The sequence below is a fragment of the Heterocephalus glaber genome, unplaced genomic scaffold, assembly GCF_053883595.1.
Source record: "Heterocephalus glaber isolate CG9 unplaced genomic scaffold, H.glaber_assembly_v1.0 deba00001465, whole genome shotgun sequence".
Taxonomy (NCBI): domain Eukaryota; kingdom Metazoa; phylum Chordata; class Mammalia; order Rodentia; family Bathyergidae; genus Heterocephalus; species Heterocephalus glaber.
This window is the reverse complement of record NW_028258312.1, coordinates 1,927,399-1,945,831: the sequence shown is the minus strand read 5'-3', so window position 1 is coordinate 1,945,831 and position 18,433 is coordinate 1,927,399. Positions and strand designations below refer to the sequence as shown.

At 40.2% G+C, this 18,433-nt stretch overlaps 1 protein-coding gene across 5 annotated transcripts in view; it reads left to right on the top strand.

The window, feature by feature from the left end:
• Positions 1-18,433, top strand: part of Ctnna1 (catenin alpha 1) — a 383,070-nt gene that overhangs the window by 194,431 nt on the left and 170,206 nt on the right. Inside the window, exon 1 of one of the 5 annotated variants that reach the window (XM_021255669.2) lies at positions 243-449. The gene's annotated coding sequence lies outside the window, so the exon portion shown is untranslated. 5 annotated transcript variants of the gene reach the window in all.

Genomic DNA, 18,433 nt, shown 5'->3' with positions numbered 1-18,433 from the left:
CGGGCCTCAGTCTCGTCAGGGGCGACCCTCCGCCTTAGGCTCCTGGCGGGGGCAGGTCGGGCGTTCCTCACGGGGCCCGGGCTGTGGGTTCGCGCGAGGCGGGCGGTTCCCAGCTTCGGTGAAGTTGGGGGGCCGCAGGCCCCGCGAGGCGGCGGAGCTTCCTCTCGAAAAAGTTTCTCTCAGTTTCTAAACTTTGTTCCAGGCCCTGGGCGCGCGCGTCGGGTCCGGGGTTGCGCCCCTTCGGGGTCCGTGGGCGGGTGCGTTTGAGCGGTTGTTTTCTAGGGAAGTGATTGTTGTCTGGTTTGGTGGCGGAGGCTCCCCTCCCCCTCCTCTCTGCTGAAACTTCCCGGGACGCGGCTCGGACGTTGGCGGAGCCCGCGCGCTTTCCGGCCGGAGAAGACTCGAAAGTCGAGACTCTCCCTTCTCTGACACAGCCTTGTTGGTAAAAGGTGCGCCACATCCGTGCGGACTTGTGGCGTTTTTCGTGTTGACCTTTACTTCGAAATTACTCAGCCCACTTGTGCTGCTTAATTGGGCGCCCATCGCTCGTAGTCCTCCTTTTAAGGAGCGGCACTAGGAGGTATTTTTTGTTGTTGTTGACTTTCAAGAGTGTATGTATGTGAACAACTTGTTGGAAAAATGTCCGAATGTCTAACCCTGGCTTGGCATTAATGGCTTCCCAGTAATGCGGGCGGGGGTTGGCCCGAGGCCAGGATTGACACCCTCATATTCTCCTGAATCTTTAAAAATTATTTTTCTATGTGTGATTTGGCCAGAATTCCCGTAATTTAGAAAAGAGTAGTATGTGTTTAAGTTTCCCACTAAATTAAAGCTATTCCCGTATTTACGATGAAGGAAGTCTTTACGTCGTATTGTTGTGGCAGGATAGGCGTTTGGGTGAGAGGATATTTTGTGTTTAGCAGTAATTTTTAGACAAGTGGGTGTTTCCCTAAGAAACAATTTGTAAATCATATTAGATGTGTTTTATTTTTATTTTTATTTTTGGTACCGGGGATCGAACTCGGTGCCTTGCGCTTTCGGGGCAGGCGGCAGAACCACTGAGCTAAATTCCTGGCCCCAGATGTCTTTTATTTAACAAAAGGAATGAGTAGAGTGATCATCTATAGCCTATGCTCAATTGTTTACCCTTCTTGACTTTTATTACATTAAAAATATTTTTTCCTCTTTTCTGGTCTCATGAATGATTAAAACATGGTCTTTGTCCCTGTGGGCTCACAGTATAATGAAGGAGGCACACAGGTGTAGTACGAGACAGACTGCTCTAATGCTGTTACTGTACTGATCAGAAACTGCTATGTAACGGCAAACAGCAGAAGAAACTTGTGGAGCCATGGAGAGGGGACTAATAAGTAATGCCTTTATTTGAGTAAGTACCGAACCAGCTTCAGGGAGGTGGTGACATTTGAACTGGATGAAATGAGTTGAGTTAGACTCAACAGGTTCAAAATGGTACTCTTTCCTCTTCTGGACCCATATGTGGAGATCCAGAGAAATTGTTCCTGGAATTTCTTTGAGAAAGTAACAGTGTGAGACATGACAGGCAGCTCTGCTTGTTCGAGGTGGCCATGGTGTGTGTGCTGGTAAAAATCTGGCCAGAAGGACCCGAGTCTCCTGTATGTGTAAAGAAGGAGAGACAGGAAAGACTACCAAGTGTTAAAGGCCTGAGTGAGATCTATGTAGCTTGAGAACTGATGGGGTGGGGAAAAGGCCTCACGTGAGGTTGCTGGAGAAGGGAAGACCAAGTCACGGGGGGCCACGTTTGGCTTTTCTAAAGGTGAAGAAGCCACTGTAGGGATTCTCGATATGGGATTCTGTAGGGATTCAAACTCCTGCTAATGCTTGGAGAAGGCTTGGATTTGTATGCTTGGAGAAGGTTGTGACTTTGTATCCTTGTGGCCCTCCTCCTTTCATGATGAGTTCTTAGACCTAGCTCCAAGATACACCATTTTCAAGCCAGATGTGGTGGTGTACACCTGTAATCCCAGCACTTGGGAGACTGAGGCAGGAGGATCACCAATAGTTTGAGGTGAGCCTGGGGCTTCTTAGTGAGTGTAAGGCCATCCCAAACTACATAGTTAGACTGTCTCAAAAACCACACACAGGGGCTGGGGATTTAGCTCAGTGGTTTGACTGACTGCTGCGCAAGTGGAAGGACCCGAGTTCGATCCCTGGTACCAAAAAAAAAAAATCCCACACAAACACACATAAACCCAAAAGATACAGCATTTTCATATTTGGTAGCAAACTTCTTCTTCTTTTTTTTTGGTACTGGGGATCGAACTCGGGTCCTTGCGCTGGCGCAGCAGGCAGTGAAACCATTGAGCTAAATCCCCGGCCCTTGGTAGCAAACTTCTTGCTAAGCTCTCTACCCCCTAGAGCAGTGATGGCAAACCTTTTAGAGACCAAGTGCCCAAACTGGAATACAGAACCCACTTATTTATTGCAAAGAGCCAACACTGCAATTAAACCTGAATACTGAGGTTTTAGTTTAGAAAAAACAACTGTTAGCTGGTGCTTGGCTGTTGAGGTGACTTGGTTCGCATGCAGACAAGAGAGGGCTCTGTGTGCCCACTGCGGCATATGTGCCATAGATTATATCCACTGCTCTAGGGGATATAACCTATGGGCCTTTGCACCTAACTACAACCTAGTTTGCTTGCTTGCTTATTTATTTATTTGGCAATGTCTCCCTGAATTGCACAGGTGTGTCCTGAATGTGTAGTCCTCCTACCTCAGCCTCCCTCTATGCTGGGATCACAGGCATGGGCACTGTGAGATTATTATAGGCATGACTACTGCACATGGTTCATTTTTTTTTTTTTTTTGGTACCGGGGATTGAACTTGGGTCCTTGTACATGGTTCATTTTTTAAAAACATACTTCCATTGTGCTGTACTTTATTATTGATGTCCCTGTTTGCCTAGAGAGTGCTAGGAAGTAAGTCTTGTAAGCTCCTTGAAGGCTGGAACTGAGCCTTAGATCTTGGCCTGGAGATGCTTATTGAAAGAAGGAAAAAAAGTCTTCTTTCTGGAGGGTAGCTTGTGGGTGGAACAATGGCAGGCTGAAGCAGCAGGTTATGGAGGGCCTGGAGTATCACAATTACTGTTTTAGGCACAGTGAGAACTATCTCCAGCTTTCTTTCTTGAGATCTCATCGGTGATGAAATCCTCTTTACAGTCTGTAATTTACATACCGTCTTGTTTAGATTATCATCTTTGAACTATGGAAAGTACCCTAGTTTTCTGGATAAACTGTTTTGTTGCTTGCTTTGATACATTTTCTATGGTTTTCCTTTTCTTAGACTAGTGGTGGCAAACCTTTTGGAGCTTTCAGTGATACAAACAGCGCGCTGAGCCACATGAATTCGCCACCACTGTTTTAGACCATGTTTTTTTCACTTAACCATCAGACGTGCTCATTTGTTCTTAAAATGTTCTTTAGAACCTGGGTGTAACGGCTTATGTTAGTAGCCCAGCACTCTGGGAGGCTGAGGCAGGTTTGCAAAGTCCAAGCCCAGACTGGGAATTTAGCAATTTAGTAAGACCCCGTCTAAAGAAATAAAAAAATGGCTGGTGATGTAACTCAGTGGGAAGGCCCTGGATTTAATCCCCAGTATCACAAACAAAACACCTTAGACGTCACTGCCTCTGGGTTTTCTCTTGGATTTCGGTATACCTTAGATATCTTGTACATTTATTTTGGTTGCATCATTTATCATGTTTGGTAAGTGTGTGTGTGTGCGTGTGTGTGTGTGTGTGTTACCAGGGCCTCACACACACTAGCCAAGTGATCTCTCACTGAGCTACAACCCCAGTGCTTGGTAAATAATTTTATGGGTGACTTCCTTTCTGCTGTTATCACCTTGGAAGTATAGTCTAGTCTTTTATCTTTAATAAAACTTTTTTTTTTTTGAGACAGGATCTCACGGTATAGTTTAGACTAGCTTTGAACTCACTATGTATCTAGCCTCAAACTTGTAGCAAGCCTTCTGCCTCAGGCTCAGCCTCCCATGTACTGGGATTACAGGTGTGCATCACCATGCCCAGCTGTCTCTAATAATAGTTTTTTTTTTTTTTTTTTTTAGTACCGGAGACCTTGCACTTGTCAGGCAGGCAGCAGAACCACTGAGCTAAATCCCCGGCCCTTTAATGAAACTTTTTAAAGTAAAAGTGTAATACACATTGGGCCGGGGATTTAGCCTCAGTGGTTTCACTGCCTGCTGCGCAAGCGCAAGGACCCAAGTTCGATCTCCGGTACCAAAAACAAAACAAAGTGTAATACACATGGAGCAAAGTGCTCAAATCATGACTACCTGTTCAGTGCATTAATACAAAGTGGATGCCATCCATATTCACTGACTAGACCAAGAAATGGCTAATTATTAGCATTCCAGAGATCCCTGCCCTCCTTTACATTTGCTGTTCGACCCTCTGCTATCTTCAGTTTTTAGTCTCAGGATCTAGAACATTATGATTGCTCAATACAGGCATTTTCTTATTCACCAGCTGAGCTATGGTCCTGTGACTAGGTCATTGGATGAATTGGTTGTTAAGAAGTTGTATATAGTATGTACAATATTCAGAACAAAAGAAACTGCAGCTTGATGACTTTCCTTTTATTTGTGTAACTTAAAAAAAAATTTTTTTTTGTAACAACATACAGTACTGTAATGTTTAACAACATAAAATTACAGTACTATATAGTACAGTCATCAAAAATTACAGTACTATATAAGCAAAGTACTGTATAATAAAAACACATTGAGGCTCTATAAACAAGATGTACAAGACTGTACAAAAAAAAAAAGGATGGGTCATAAGTCCGAATGGTGGGTTGTAAGTCTGAACAGTGCACCTTGGTTGTAAGTCCAAACAGTCATTAAAAAAGGTAGGTTGTTAAATGAGGAATATGTGTAATTAACAAAATTAATTGATTATTTTTTCCTGTGTTCTCCACCATCCAGTCTTTTACATGTAAAAGTAAATTTGCACTCTCATTTGAGAAAGTTACTGCTGTATCATTTTGCTGGTTAGATTTTTTTTTTTTGGGTACCAGGGATCGAACTCGGGTCCTTGCACTTGTGGGGCAGGTGGTGGAACCATTGAGCTAAATCCCTGGCCCCTGGTTAGATTCTTATATTGGCATTCAAGGCCTTCTAAATTCTGGACCTTATTTTTTCAGACTTATTTTCTATTATAAATTGTTGCTAGTCTTCTGCATCCACTAGGCATTTATACTTTTGCTCTTTTACCATTTTGCTGGAATGCTGCATCCTTCTGTAACAAATGCTGTTCATCTCTGAAGGCTGATTAACGTGTTTATTTTCATGGAAACTTTGATCACCATTGCTAAAAAGGGTATTTATCTGAAATTCTAAAATTAGAACCTGCTATAAGATGTTCTCACTCACTGTCCTTTTAATTTTCTTTTTGTGGTAAAATATATTAAATTAACAAACTGGATTTTTTGGGTTTTTTTTTTTTTTTGAGACAGGGTCTCGCTATCTAGTTTAGGTTGTCCTAGCTGGCCTAGAACTCACTGCCATCCTCCTGCCTCAGCCTCCCAAGTGCTGGGATTACAGGTGTGTGCCACCGCACCCCGCTAAACTCTTTTAAGTGTATGCTTCAGTGGCATTAAGTATGTTTACATTGTTGTGCAGCCATTACCAACCATGTATCTCCAGAACTTCTTTCATTTATCCAAACTGAATTCTGTACCTAGTAATCAATAACTTCCCATTCACATTTCCCTTGCCTGGCAATTACTATTCTATTTTCATTTTATTTTGACTACTTTATTTTTTATTTTTGTTTGGTACCTGTGATTGAACTCAGGATCTGCCTTGGGAGGCAGGCGCAGTGCCGCAGAGCTAAATCCCTGGCCCTTGACTACTTTAGATAGTTTGTAAATGCAGAATCATAAGGTATTTGTTTTGACTTTGTTTCATCCATGATAAAGCAAGTTTCAGAATTTTCTTCCTTTTTACTATTCAGTAATACTCATTGCTCATCTGTCAGTGGACACTAGAGTTGCTTCCATCTTTTTTTGGCTCCTGAAAATAATGCTGTTATGAAAATGGGTACATAATACTTATTTGCATTCTAGCTTTCAGTCTTTGAGGGAATATACCCAAAAATGGAATTGTTAGATTATATGTATGGTAATTGTGTTTAATATTTTGAGGAAACACTATTGTGTTTCCCACATCCCTGGCACCATTTATTTATTTATTTATTTGGTACCGGGGATCAAACTTGGGTCCTTGTGCTTGCACAGCAGTATTTTATTTATTTCATTGATTTATTTTTTGGTACTGGGGATTGGACTCAGAATCTTGCGCTTACAAGGCAGGCGGTAGAACCACTGAGCTAAATCCCTGGCCCACCGGCACCATTTTAAATCTCTATCAGCAGTGTGCCAAAGGTTCCAGTTTCTCTACGTCTGCACCAACATTTGTTACAGTCTTTTATTGATTTTTAAATTTATTTTTGGTACTGGGTATCAAACTCAGGACCTTGTCCTCACCACTGAGGTGCGGTGCCACTGAGCCCAATCCCCGGCCTATAGTCTGTTTTATTTATTTTTGTATTTTGAGATAGTCTTGTCTTATGTAATTCAGACTGGCTTAGAACTTGTTATGTAGTTCACAATCCTCAAACTCATGATCCTCCTGCCTCAACCTCCCAAGTGCTGAGAAAAGATTTTTTTTTTTGGTACCGGAGATCGAACTCGGGACCTTGTGCTTGCTAGGCAGGCAGTGGAACCACTGAGCTAAATCCCAGGTCCCCAAGTGCCGACATTACAGGTGTGCACCATCATCCCTGACTAGATTTTTAAATTTTGTTTTGTTTTGATAATAGCTGTCCTGATGAGTTGAGGCTATTGTGTCATTGTGGTTTTGATTTGCAATTCCTGAATGATGAGTGATGTTGAGCATCTTTTCATGTGATTGTTGGCCATTTGTATATTGTTTTAGAGAAGTATCTTTTTTGTTGTTGTTTTGAGGCAGGTTCTCATGTAGTTCAGGCTGGCCTTGAACTCATGGTAATCCTCTTGCCTAAACTTCCAGAGTGCTGGGATTACAGGTGTGTGCCCCCATGCCCAGCAAGAAATATTTTAAGTTGCCTCCCTTTTTTATGACACTGAGGATTGAACCCAAGTGCTCTACCACTAAGCTACATACCCAGACCTTTGTATTTTTATTTTGAGACAGGGTCTTACTAAGTTGCCCAGGCTGGCCTAGAACTTGCAATCCTCATAGGTGTGCACCACTGAGCCCTGCCATTTATTTGAGCTACTCATTTAATTTTTTTTTTTTTTCCTGTGGTGGTGGGGATTGAACCTTGGAACTTTTTTTTTTTGCTACCGGAGATCGAACTCTGAACCTTGCGCTTGCGAGGCAGGCAGCGGCACCACTGAGCTAAATCTCCCCGGCTGACTTACTTTATTAAAAGCCTTGCAGGGGCCGGGCCGGGGATTTAGGTCAGTGGTGCCGCTGCCTGCCTCGAAAACACAAGGTTCCGAGTTCGATCCCCGGTACCAAAAAAAAAAAAAAGCCTTGCAGACCAAGAATTCTTTTGTTAGATGCTAATTTTTTTCAAGACAGTTACATTCTTTTGTATCTTTCTGTTTCCTGTGACAACTGACTTTTTTTTTTGCATATAGCAGCTGCTAAATAAATACTGAATTTGTTATAGTAGTTACATTTATGTACAGGATTATGCCAAGCTGATATGAAAATGGAGGCATGGCTCTACATCTAGTTAATTACATTTTTTCTTTCTTTTTTTTTTTGGTACCGGGGATTTAACTTGGGACCTTGGGCTTGCGAGGCAGGTGGTGGAACCACTGAGCTAAATTCCGGGCCCTAATTACATTTTTTTCTTTAATAAAACTTATTTAGCCAGTACTGTGTTGCATGCCTGTAAGCTCAGCTGCTGCTTGGGAGGCTGAGGCAGGAAGATCACAAGTTTGAGGCCAGACTGGGCAATTTAGTGAGACCCTGTCTCACAATAAGAAAATAAAAAAGAGCTGGGGATGTAGCTGAGTGGCAGAACAAACACCAGACCCTGATTCAATTCCCAATACCTTAAAACAACAACAGCAGCAGCAGCAGCAGCAACTGCTCAATCATACCACCTAGGGAGAATTCTAAACATTTCATGTATTTTAGTCTTTGTTTTTGCTATGGATTTTTTTTTTTGAGACAGAGTCTTGCTATAGTTCAGGCTTGGCTGTGAATTTATGCTGTAGCCTAGGCTGGCCTCCAATTTACTGTGATCCTTGTGCCTTAGCCTCCTGACTGCTGGGATTACAGGCATGCACCTTCACATCTGGCTCTAGGGATATATATTGACTATATATAAAACTTCATAAAAATTGTTTACTTTAGGTGCTCTTTTGTAATTGATTACTTATTATAATCTGAACATTTCTCCTGGTAGTATAAAATCAACCTTTATTTTGTGCAGTACTAAAAAATGCTGCTGGTTGAAGTGGTGCATGCCTATAATCCCAGCATTCTGGGATGCTGAGCAGGAGGATTCTAATTTTAAGCCCAGCCTGGATGATTTAGTTGAGACCCTCTCTTAAAATAAAAAAATTTAAAGGGTCTAGGGTTAGCTCAGTATGAAGGCCCTGGGTTCAGTTCTCAGTATCAAAAAAAAAAAAGTTGCTCAAACTAGGAAATGTCATCAATTTATAAGACACATTCAGATTTTAGAGACTTAATAATATAAAATAATTTGTGCTTTTGAGTTGATGAAAGTTGATTAATTGCACGGTGTTGATATGGCATGTTAATAGTCACCTATTTCATTATGTGTGCTTCTTAAATTTCTCTGTTGGATATTTAGCATGCTTGCTTCCAGGGCTGCTTTAGTTTATAGCTAAATCTTTTACCCATCCTAGATTATTACTTAAGGATAGCTACTACTACTACTACTTTTTTTTTTTTTTTACATCCTCTGCTTTTTTTCAATTTTTTTCTCTTTAAAAGTTTTATTTGAATACTGATCCATGGTTTGGGCAAACTGTTTGAATTTTATTTATTTTTAGTACATGTTTGCAGTACATAATGTCTACATTCCTTGTGTGGAGTTGGTACATGTACATAACATAGGTTAATGCCTTTTTTCATCCTCTTTTCCTCTTCCTCATCCCTGCCCTCTTAGAAGTGGAGTTCTTGAGGGAAAAGGTGTACTTTTTAAAAAATATTGTGATTAAATAAACACAACAGTTTATTGGGAGTCATGTGTGTACTGCCCATGATTTAAGCGGGTGGGAGTGTGTTAAGGAAAAAAGTTAAACATATTAGGCATCTGAGAGAGCGACACAGAGCCAGTTTGTGAAACTTGCCCAGATGGTAGTGAATTTGTCTCTAGGCCTTGAAAATGTTGTTTGTGTTGCCTGTAGGACTGACTGCACAGTGTGTGGAATTGAACTCTCTGGCTTGACTTGCTGTGCCTCATGCTTTCTGCTCACGTGGTGAGAGTACTTTGCTGAATTATTCATTATTGTTTGTTTTTAGTACCGGGGATCGAACTCGGGACCTTGTGCTTGCACGGCAGGCGCTGGAACCACTGAGCTAAATCCCTGGCCCGAATTATCCATTATTGAAAGTTCACAGTGGGCAAAAATAACCACACTTCAAAATAAAATGTCAACATTGCCCTTGTCAGTTGGAACTTCTTAATGTTTAGTATTTTTTTCAGTTTTTAAAAATAAGCAGTCATACTTTTTCTTCATATGCAAGCATGCCTCAACTCCATTTCTAATGGAGCTTGAAATTAGCATACATTTCTATTTACTTGTTGATGGACTATCATATATCAGGCTCACTTTTTGAATGGGATTTGTGCTTTTTCACAAGCTTCATGTTTGAGGTAATGCATAGAACATAAATACAGTTCATTTCATTGGCTTTTTTTGTTTTTTTTGGGTACTAGGGATCAAACTTGGGTCCTTGGCGCTTTCGAGGCAGGTGGCGGAACCACTGAGCTAAATCCCCAGCTCATAAATACAGTTCAAAGGGGGACTTTGGATGTTCTAAATATTTGTAACAGAGACTTGATCATTTGGAATAAGTACTGTAAGAGTAGTGTGATTTGATTTTTTAAAAATTTCTAGCATTGTTTGCTTGTTTTCATTAAATGAAAGAATGGAACTATATTGAGGACATTTGGGGAGTTTTTCCTTAAAGAGCAATGACTTTACAAAAGAAGACATCTTTACCTTTTGCATTACAGTTTTGTAATGAGTAGTTAATCTTAGTGTTAAGTAATTAGTTTTGTTCCTTAATTTTTTTTTTTGTATTAAATTCTTTTATTGGTACATTGTAGGTATACAACACAATTACATTTCTCATTGGGAATTGTACCTTTACATAATGCATCTTGGTTCTTATTTTTTCCCCATTCCTAGCCCTCCCTTCACGCCCTCCACCCTTCCCTATTTACAAAGACTTTATTTCCATTTTTTCCATTTCTCATCATTTTTCCTTTCCCTTCTTTCCTTTCCCCTGCCCCTCCCACTACCCCTACCCCTTTGGACCTTTTCTTCCTGTTTTACATTATCGATTATTCATTCTAATCATTGGTACATTTTAGGTATGCAATATAATGACATTAATCATTGGAAATTTGCACCTTTACATAGTCTCTCTTGGTTCTTATTTTTCACCCTTGCCCAGCCCTCCCTCCAACCCCTCCATTCCTCCCTATTTACAAAGGTTTTGTTCCTATTTTTCCGTTTTCTCATATTAATCCCATTCCCTTCTATCCTTTCCCCTAGCCCTCCCACTTCCTTCCCCTTTGCCCCTTTTCTGCCTATTTCACATGACCTATTACACATTTAGTCCTTATTTACACTTTCAGTTTCTCACACCAGAGAAATTATTCGGTATTTACACATGTGTGTACTATTTATTTCACTTAAGAGTATCACCTCAATGTGCATCCACTTAGCTATAAATGTCTCTAATTTCTCATTTTTTATGGCTGAGTAGTACTCCATTTTGTAAAAAAACCACATTTTCTTTATCCAGTCTCCAGTTGATGGGCATTTGGGCTGTTTCCAAGTGTTAGCTATTACAAACTGTGCTGCTATGAACATGGGTGCACATACATCACTGTGGTATGATTCTTTTAATTCTTTGGGGAAGATCCCCAGCAGTGGAATAGCTGGGTCAAATGGGACTTCCAGTCCTAGTTCTTTGAGATATCTCCATACTGATTTCCACAGTGCTTGCACCAGTCTACACTTCCACCAGCAGTGGAGCAGTGTTCCTCTTTCCCCACAGCCCTGCCAGCATTTATTATTGGTTGATTTCATGATAGCAGCCATTCTTTCTGGAGTGAAGTGGAATCTCAGCATTGTTTTCATTTGCATCTCTTGAATGAACCAGTGATGTTGAACATTTTTTCATGTATTTATTTGCTATTTCTACTTCTTTGTCTGAGAAATGTCTATTCATTTCAGATGCCCATTTTTCGATTGATTCTTTAAATTTGGGAGGTCTGATCTTTTTAAGTTCTTTATAGATTCGAGATAGTAGACCTTTATCTGAGGAAGAGCAGGTGAAGATTTTTTCCCACATTGTGGGTTGTCTCTTCACACTGCTGGTGGTTTCTCTTGCTGTGCAGAAGCCTTTTAATAAGAGATCCCACTTGTTGATTGTTTGTGCTAGTTCATGGACAACTGAGGTTTTGTTCATAAAATCTTTTCCTACACCAATGTCTTCTGGGGTTCTACCTAACCTCTGTTCCAACTGGTTCAGAGTTTCTATTTTAATATTTAGATCTTTAATCCATTTTGATTTTAGTTTAGTGCATGGTGAGAGATACAGGTCTAGTTTTAATCTTTGGCAAGTTGAAGCCCAAGTTTTCCAGCACCATTTATTAAAGAGGCTATCTTTCCTCTAGTGAGGGTGTTTGGCTCCTTTGTTGAAGATGAGATGGCTGAGTGTGTCTGGCGTTGTTTCTGCATCTTCTAATCTGTTCCACTGGTCCTCAAGTCTGTTTCTTTGCCAGTCCCATGTTGTTTTTATCACAGTAGCTTTGTAGTATAGTTGCAGGTTGGGGATTGTGATACCCCCTGCCATGTCTCTGTTACCTAGAATTGCTTTGGCTATTCTGGGTCTCTTCTTGTTCCAAATGAATTTTTGGATTGTTTTCTCATGTACATTTTCTGATACCATCTTCAATCTCTCTTTTCAGAGTGCCATAATTTTCAGAGAAGAGGTCTTTGATTTCTTTCATTAGGATGATTCCTAGGTATTTCAGTTTTTTGGATGCTATTGTGAAAGGAATTATTTGCCCTATTTCTCTTTCAGTGAGTCTGTCATTGGTGTAGAGGAAAGCTATTGATTTTTGTGTGTTGGCCTTGTAACCAGCTACTTGACTGAATTTGGTTATTAAGTCTAGAAGACTTTTGGTGGAGTTCTTGGGGTCTTCTATATAGAGTATCATGTCATTTGCAAATAATGACAGTTTGACTTCTTCATTTCCTATCTTTATTCCTTTTATTTCTTTCTCTTGTCTAATTGCCATGGCTAATGTTTCCAGAACTATATTGAACAAGAGTGGTGATAGTGGACATCCTTGTCTTGTTCCTGATTTTAGTGTGAAGGATTTCAGTTTTTGACCATTTAGTATGATATTGGCTGTTGGTTTTTCATAGATAGCTTTTATCAGGTTGAGGTAGAGACCATCTGTTCCAATTTTTTGTAGGGTTTTTATCATAAATGCCTGTTGGATTTTGTCAAATGCTTTTTCTGCATCTATGGAGATAATCATATGATTTTTGTCCTTGGCTCTATTGATATAGTGCATTACACTGATTGATTTTCATATATTGAACCATCCCTGCATCCCTGGGATGAATCCCACTTGATCAGGGTGTATGATCTTCTTGATGATCTTCTGCATTCTGTTTGCCAGTATCTTATTAAAGATTTTTGCATCTATGTTCATTAGTGAGATTGGCCTATAGTTCTCTTTTTCAGTTGGGCCTTTCTCTGCTTTGGGGATCAAGGTGATGCTTGCTTCCAGGAATGAATTTGGGAGTATTGCTTCCCTTTCAATTTCATTGAAGAGTTTAAACAGTAGTGGCAGCAGTTCCTCTCTAAATGTCTTGTAGAATTCAGCAGTGAAGCCATCAGGGCCTGGGCTTTTCTTAGTTGATAAGTTTTTAATTACCTTTTCAATTTCATCGGTTGATATTGGGTTGTTCAGAATTTTTAGGTCTTCTTCGTTCAACTTTGGTAATTCATATGTATCTAGGAATCTGTCCATTTCTTCTGTGTTGTCCATCTTATTGGCATATAGTTTCTGGAAGCAGGTATTGATGATCCTCTAGATTTCTGCTGGGTCTGTTGTAATTTCACCCTTTTCATTCCTAATTGCATGGATTTGGACCTTTTCTTTCCTTTTTCTGACAAGGTTGGCTAAGGGTTTGTCAATTTTGTTGATTCTTTCAAAGAACCAACTCTTGGCTTCGTTGATTTTTTTTGTATCGTTCTCTTAGTCTCCATTGCATTGATTTCTCCTCTGATCTTTATAATTTCCTCCCTTGTATGAGCTTTGGGGTTTCCCTGTTCTTTTTCTAGAAGCTTGAGGTTCAGCATCAGGTTGTTTAATTGGGCTCGTTCTGTTTTCCTAATATGCGTATTCACTGCTATGAATTTCCCTCATAAGACTGCTTTCATTGTGTCCCATAGATTCCGATATGTTGTACTGTCATTGTCATTTAATTGAAGGAACTATCTGATTTCTTCTTTAATTTCCTCTATGACCCATTGGTTATTCAGAAGTGTGTTGTTCAATTTCCACGTGTTTATGAAATTTTTTGAGTTTCTTTTGCTATGGATCTCCAGTTTCATCACACTATGGTCTGATAATATACAGGGGATAACTTCAATTCCTTTGCACTTACTTAAACATGTTCTATGTGTGAGGATGTGGTCTATTTTTGAGAATGACCCATGTGCAGCTGAGAAGAATGTGTATTCTGATTTTGTGGGGTGGAAGAGTCTGTAAACATCTGTTAAGTTCATTTGTTCAAGAGTTTGATTGAGTTCTAGTATTTCATTACTTATTTTGAGTCTAGTTGATCTATCTGTGACAGTGGGGTGTTGAGGTCCCCCACTACAATTGTGTTAGTGCATATATGACTTTTCATGTCCATTAGTATTTGTTTATATAGTTGGGCACACTAGTGTTTGTTGCATAGATATTCATGATTGTCATCTCTTCCTCTTGGATTCTTCCCTTTACAAGGATGTAGTGTCCTTCTTCTTCCCTTTTAATCAGTGTTGGTTTGAAATCTACTTGATATCTGCCAAGAGGATAGCTACTCTTGCTTTTTTTTGGGTTCCTGTCGCATGGAGTATTGTTTTCCACCCTTTAAGTTTCAGCCTATGAGTTTCCTTTTGAATGAAATGTGTTTTTTGTATGCAGCATATTGTTGGATTTTGCTTCTTGACCCATTGTGCCAGTCTGTTTCTTTTGATTGGTGAATTGAGACCATTAACAGTGATGGTTATAACTGAAACGCATTGACTTGTCATTGCCATGACTTTTTCTTTTTGTTGGGTTCTCCCCCTTTACATTTAATTTCTTGTCATGCCAGATGGGTTCATTCTGCTTTGCTTCCTGGGGTTATGATCCTCAATGTCTGTTCCTAGGATATTGTGTAAAATTCTTTGGAATGCTGGTTTGGTATTCACGAAGTTCCTAAGATGCTCTTTGTCATGAAAGTATCTTGTTTCTCCATCAATTTTGAAAAATAGTTTTGCAGGGTACATCAATCTGGGTTGGAGGCTGTTTTCTTTTAGGGCTTGGAATATGTCACTCCAAGTTCTTCTTGCCTTGATGGTTTGTGTTGAGAAGCCTGCTGTGATTCTGATGGGCTTTCCTTTGTATGTGATTTGTTTCTTTTCTCTGACTGCTTGTAGAACTTTGTTCTTCTGTTGAGTTTCGGGAATCTTAACAATTATATGCCTATGTGTTGATTTTTTTTGATCAATGCTAGCTGGAGTCCTGTATGCCTCACTTATCTGTATATCAAGCTCTTTTCCCCTGCTTGGGAAGTTTTCTGCCATTATTTCTGTGAAGAGATTTTTTTATGTCATCTCCACTCTCTCCTATTTCTTCATTGAGCCCAATCAGTCTTATGTTATTCTTCTTTGCATCATCTAGCAGCTGCTGGATTGATTTCTTGTGGTCTCTTATAATTTTGAAGCAATTTTTCTTTTCCTGGTCACTAATTGCAATCTTATCTTCTATATCTGAAATTCTGTCCTCACATTGGCACATTCTGCCGTGGAGACTTTCAGTGGAGTTTTTCATGTCCTGGAAATCTATTTGCATCTGTTTTATGGATTCCATTTGTTTCTTATGTTGGGATTCCATCATGTTCCTGAGCTCCTCTCTAGATTTATTAATCATGTCTTGCACTAGGGGCACAATTTCTTCTGTTATCTGAGAAATTTCTGATTTAATTTTTTCCAGATCCCCTTTTTTTGCCAGTTCAGTGCATCCAGGTGGTTGAGTATCAGAGTGTTCCATCTAATTTCCCTTTGGGGTTGCTGTAGGTGATCTGGAAGTCTTGTTTTGAGACTTATTGACATGTTTTCTCATTACAACTGGGCGGGGGCCTGTTAGTGCCTGCACGGATTACCTCCTCTGAGCTGGGTAAGATGGGACAGCGGCCGGGAGCAGTGGTAGGGATGGTGACCCAAAAGCCCTTTCCTGTGGGCTGGGAGCAGCGGGAGGGATTGTGGCCTGGAAGCCCCTTCCTCTGGGCCAGGAGCAGTGGGACAGAAGGTGGCCCAAAAGCCATTTCCTCTGGGCTCGGAGCAGCGGGAGTGATGGTGACCAGGAAGCCCCTTCCTCTGGACCAGGAGCAGTGGGACGATGGCTCAGAAGCCCCTACCTCTGGGCCACGAACAGCGGGACTCAGTACCTTGGTCTGGTGGTCTGGTGTCCTCTGCGTCTTTGTAGTGTGGAACCAGGTGGCTGGCTGTCTGCAGCGTGGTGATTCGGTGTCTTCCGCGTGACATAGTTTTGTTCCTTAATTATTAATTTAAAGACTAATTTTTTTCTGGGTTGCCTAGTTTTGGCTATTCCATTGCATTACATTGAGATTTTCTTTTTCAGGGACTTCATTGTTAAATTTATTTTTTGGGGGTACTGGGGATCAAACTCAGGACCTTGCGCTTGCAAGGCAGGTGCAGTGCCACTGCGCTAAATCCCTGGCTTCATTGTTAAATATTGTCAAAAATAAGTGGACCATCAGTTGTATAAAATGTTTTATTGATAATGGTTTATGTTGTTTTGTTAATATTTGACAATTTGAATTGATGTGATTTGAAAGGCTATGCATAATCCAGTACTGGTTTTAACCAGATTAGACTATGAACTGTTCTTGAAACTCAAAATGCTGTCATAATTCAGCAAACACATTCACTGTGACCTATTTTAAGTGACATGAAGAATAGGAGCTTTTGTTAATAGTCCATGGGCCCTGTGTGGCTGGCTCTAATACATGCTTTCTTTCCAAGCAACGATGTGTTGTTACCATTCATCCATGATATGTTGAGTATTTCATTATATTAAGTGCCTCATTATTAATTTAGACTCTTAATCATGGTTTATGAATTATGATAGTGTGGTGGAATATGATAGTGCAGCTGAAAGGGAGAGGTAAGTTAAAATTATAAAAGTCAGTGTTGTGGGATTTTCTATTTCTGAGGATTCCTAAATTGGTAAAGGTTTCCTATAATCATCTGTTACCATTTTCTTACTTCTGTGGACCTGGAGCCATCTTGTTCTGAGATAAGCTTTGGAGTGACTTTAAAGTATGTCTTTAGAAGCCTGTCATTTTGCAGAAAAGAAGCTAAGTGAAATGTGAGCTTGATCCTTTAGCAGGGGGGAAAAAATCTAAGAAGATGGGAGATGGCAACTATTGAGAGAAATTTAAGCTTATTTGGGTTAAGACCAATGAAAGACAATGCTTCCTAGGTAATTTTATTAAGTCACATTGTAGGGCAGAATTTACAGTGGATCCTTGACTTATAGGCTCAATTCATTCTCAAGGGCTGGTTGTAACTCAGGTTGGTCAGTTGAAGGCTCAGGCTCCTCTACACAGCCTTCAAAGTCTCTCTCCTGTAAAATTTTTGGCCACATTTTTTTCCAGGCAGATCTCAGTGTCCTTAGACATTGGCCCAGGATTTCTCAGTTAACCCCACATGAGAAAGGATGTTGTAATGTTCCTTCCAGAACTCTTTTAAGGGTTAAATCTATATCTGAAATCATCTGGAAGCACAAGTGGCCAGCATTGGTGTCATAACTTGAGGTTCACTGTAGTTTGCTGTATCTCAGTTACACTGAAGTTCAAAATATGGTAATTTTTTTTCCCTAGTATTGATGATTGAATTCAGGGAGTGCTGAGCTACACCCCCAGTTTTTATTTTGAGACAGGGTCTGGTCTCAGACTTGGAATTCTGCCTCAGTCTCTGTATCAGTCAGTGTTTACTAGAGAAACAGATTTAGTGCAAGATATACAAGTATGTAAGAATTTTCAAGATTGGCTTACAGTGGCTGCCCACAGAGTCACTTGTGGAAGAGTGTAAAAGTTGTGTTCTAGAGATCTGAAGCATCCAAAGGCCCAGAGCACACAGTGTAGTGTCCGTGTGAGTCCCTGTCAGGAGGCAGAAGGGTCTTTGCCAGAAGCTGAGAGTCTGTCCAAGGTGAAGATGAAAACTGGAGTGCCTCTGAAGAAACAGAAGCAAGCCTTCCTTCCTTGTTTCTCTTTATACCCTTCTGGAGACAATCCTCTTTAGGGTGGGTCTCCCATACCCAGAACTATGCTGATCCAATTTAGTTGGGCGTTTTTTACTCTAGTTGATACAATCAGTTAACTATCACAGTCTGTCTAGTAGCTGATGCCCCACTATGCCCCACTTCTAAAGAATGGCCTGAGGATTAGTGTTCCTCTTGAGAAGTGCAGAGTCTTAGGCCCTACCTTAGACCCACTGAATCACAATCTGTCTTTTAGCAAGATCTTTAGAAGTATACAGTCTGTTCATATTCAGATTTCCACAGTTGACCCAGTGATTTTTTTTTTTTTTAAATCAGGAATCACAAGATCACATCACATTCATTTGTCATATCTCTTTAAGTCTTGATTTTTAGTCTTTTTTTTTTTTTACTCCATTACTTTTTGAAGTGTTTAGGCAGATTTTGTAGTTTGGATTTGTCTGATGATGTTTCTTAGGGCAAGGCAATGGATTGTCAAGTTCTGTTGGTGGTGATGCTAAGTTTAAACATTTGATTAAATAGCATCTGCTAGATTTCTCTGTTGTAAAGACAGACATTTCCTTTTGGTCTTAATAATTAATCGCTATGATATC